Source organism: Oncorhynchus tshawytscha, linkage group LG13, assembly GCF_018296145.1.
Source record: "Oncorhynchus tshawytscha isolate Ot180627B linkage group LG13, Otsh_v2.0, whole genome shotgun sequence".
Lineage (NCBI taxonomy): Eukaryota > Metazoa > Chordata > Actinopteri > Salmoniformes > Salmonidae > Oncorhynchus > Oncorhynchus tshawytscha.
Genome location: NC_056441.1, coordinates 51752544 through 51756488, shown reverse-complemented (window position 1 = coordinate 51756488; position 3945 = coordinate 51752544).

Sequence of the window (3945 nt, the reverse complement as noted above, 5' to 3'; positions counted from 1 at the left end):
ACTTGAATGAGTAGTTGTGTCCAAACTTTTGACTGGTACTGTACATCTTTGAAAGCATTGCTTGATTTGTTTGTTTTGTTGTATTTCCCTTTCCTTCTGGGAATTAATACTATACAGTTTTTTTATGAATGAATGGAATAAATGCCGGGGTATGTGGACAACATTCGACAACATTTGTTTCAAATGTGGAATCTTTAATGTCTGATTTGAATAAAGTGTTTGTAACATAACTCTTTGAAAAAAATGAAACGCAATTATTTTAATGAAACGTAAAGAACACAGCATAGCAAATAATTCAATCAATCAATTCCTTTCCACTAAATAGCCAATCATAGACAAAGCTTAGATATTACAGTACTATAGTAACATTCCTATTGCTGCGGTAGAGAACGGAAATCTGTCTCCAGTGAACGTACAGTAGGCTACAAGTCACTGTGAAGAAACTTTTCCTTTTCCTTTCACCCATTCATTCCAGAGTAAAGAATCATTGTGTGTTCAGCATGTGTTTAACTCTACCTACATGTACATTCTATCTCATCTAACCGGTGCCCCCGCACATTGACTCTGTGCCGGTACCCCCTGTATTTTATTTTTTACTGCTGCTCTTTAATTACTTGTTACTTTTATCTCTTACTCTTACTCTGAATTTTTGATACTGCACGGTTGGTTAGGGGCTTGTAAGTAAGCATTTCACTGTAAGGTCTACTATACCTGTTGTACTCGGCGCACGTGACTAATACAATTTGATTTGATTTGAACTTTTCATCATATTCTACGTGCTCCCTTTTTCCCTCAGTCCTCGAAGATCAAAGATCAAAGATATTACTTTAAACTCGCATACAAACACATGCTAAACACACACAGACACACAACCTCACAACCAAGTAAAAACACAACTGGCAGAAGCAGACAAGGACAAGCTCAGAAGTACAAATACAAATAGAACAAAAAGCACTCACATACGTAGGTAGACATGGCGAGAGGCACCTGCACATTAAATCATATAGAAATATACTGAACACAAATATAAACACAACATGCAACGATTTCATACATTTTACTCAGTTACAGTTCATAGAAGGAAACCAGTCAATTGAAATGAATTTATTAGGCCTAAATCTTTGGATTTCACATGACTGAGAATACAGATTCGCATCTTTCAATATCATTCTTCCATATGTTTAGGGGGTCTCCCACATTTAATTTTTTTTTTTTTTTAGATATGGGCGTGGATCATTAAACCAGTCAGTTTCTGGTGTGGCCACCTCATGCAGCGCGACACATCTCCTTCGCATAGAGTTGATCAGGCTGTTGATTGTGGCCCGTGGAATGTTGTCCTACTCCTCTTTAATGGTTGTGTGAAGTTGCTGGATATTGTCGGGAACTGGAATGCACTTTTGTACACGTCGATCCAGAGCATCCCAAACATGCTCAATGGGTGACGTCTGGTGAGTTTGCAGGCCATGGAAGAACTAGGACATTCAGCTTCCATGGACTGTGTACAGGTCCTTGTGACATGGGACCGTGCATTATCGCAATGAAACATGAGGTGATGGCAGCAGATGAATGACACGACAATGCGCCTCAGGATCTCGTCACGGTGTCTCTGTGCATTCAAATCGCTATCGATAAAATGCAATTGTGTTCGTTGTCCGTAGCTCATGCCTGCCCATACCATAACCGCACAGCCACCATGGGACACTTTGTTCACAACATTGACATCAGCAAACCGCTCGCCCACACAACGCCATACACTTGGTCTGTGGTTGTGAGTCCGGTTGGACGTCTTGCAAAATTCTCTAAAACTACTTACAGTAGAGAAATGAAAATGCAATTCTCTGGCAACAGCTCTGGTTGACACTCCTGCAGTCAGCATGTCAATTGCATGCTCCCTCAAAACATGAGACATCTGTGGCTTTGTGCTGTGTGACAAACTGAGCATTTTGGTGGCCTTTTATTGTTCCCAGCAGAAGGTGCACCTGTGCACCAATCAGCATCTTGATATGCCACACCTGTCAGGTGGATATATTATCTTGGAAAAGGAGAAATGCTGACTAGCTGGGACATAAAGAAATTTGTGCACACAATTTGAGATTTGCATTTGTGAGAATGCAATTTGCATTTAAATTTTTGTTCGGTGTAGAAAATAAGGGAGATGAGGGAGAGTTTAGAAGTTAGAATATTTTTTTTTTTTAACACAGTTTATTGTCTCCCTGGCACTTCGCTTAGCTTGAAGAACACAATTATTTTGAGTATAGCCAAACTCCCAAACCCAAACAGAGCACATGAACAAATAATTAAAAGAGGCGTTTATTCCACCCTCCTGAATATTTCATACACAAAGCTGATCCTACAGAAATATTGCATGAGGACCACAGCACGCTGCCCCCAACATTCAACATCTACAAACACTCCAAGATATTTATGGGGCTTTTTTGGGGGGGGGCGCACAATTATGCAAATGAGCCTGAATGGGTTGCGTGTGCCGATTGCCCTCCAACACATAAAAACGTGGAGGGATTTTGTGGTCTCAGCGCTCAAGCAGCTAGCATTTCTGCTAACAAGTCTGCTGAGACCGGTGCCCTTTTCACGGCAAGAGAGCAAATGGGAGGCTCGTTAAGTGTAAAGCTGGCAACAAGTTCAAAGTGGAGCGTGCACTGGTGCATTTTGAGGGGGTCTTTGAAGAGCAGGTGATGTGATGTGGTGTAAAGCGGTTGGATACACTTCAGTGCTAAATGGCAGACCTTCATCCCAGTACAGATGCAGCCCTCTGGCCCTGCAAACAGCTGAGTTCTGAAAGTGACACAGTCACAAACATGCAAATAATAACACACCAAGCCTGTGTTATTATTGACACAACCCAGGTATGGGGTAGGTTGATTCCAGGACAGGGCTAGTTACGCCACCTACACATTTCTGTACTGAATGAAATATTACTACTACCTTTTAAAGAAGATGTTAATCTTTATTTCACAAACACAATTCAACACAATCATAATCGCTTTTAGCCTTTTAATAATTATGAGCATATTCTTACACTTTATACTTTTTTAAACACCTTTAACATAGGCCAGGTCCTGTTGTTACCTCATATCCTAGTGATAATTCCTTGAATTATACCTGTGAAGAAACATTTTTTTTGTTAAATTTGCCATTGTCTCATTTTGAATATGTTAGCTCACATACTATAAGGATGTACTTTCATGCTAGGTTCAGGGCCTCATGCTGAAGCTTACATGCTGACCAGACTGGACGTGTCGCTTGCGCGAGCATTGCAAAATAAATTTACACATACAGTTGAAGTCGGAAGTTGACATACATCTTAGCCAAATACATTTAAACTCCTGATACACCTGACATTTAATCCTTGTACAAATTTAGGTCAGTTAGGATCACCACTTTATTTTAAGAATGTGAAATGTCAGAATAATAGTAGAGAGAATTATTTATTTCAGCTTTTATTTCTTTCATCACATTCCAAGTGGGTCAGAAGTTTACATACACTCAATTAGTATTTGGTAGCATTGCCTTTAAATTGTTTAATTTGGGTCAAACATTTCGGGTAGACTTCCACAAGCTTCCCACAATAAGTTGGGTGAATTTTGGCCTATTCCTCCTGACAGAGCTGGTGTAACTGAGTCAGGTTTGTAGGCCTCCTTGCTCACACACACTTTTTCAGTTCTGCCCACCAATTTTCTGTAGGATTGAGGTCAGGGCTTTGTGATGGCCACTCCAATACCTGGACTTTGCCCTCAAGCCATTTTGCCACAATTTTGGAAGTATGCTTGGGGTCATTGTCCATTTGGATGACCCATTCCCGAACAAGCTTTAACTTCCTGACTGATGTCTTGAGATGTTGCTTCAAGATATCCACAAAATGTTCCTTCATCGTGATGCCATCTATTTTGTGAAGTGCACCAGTCCCTCCTGGAGCAAAGTACCCGC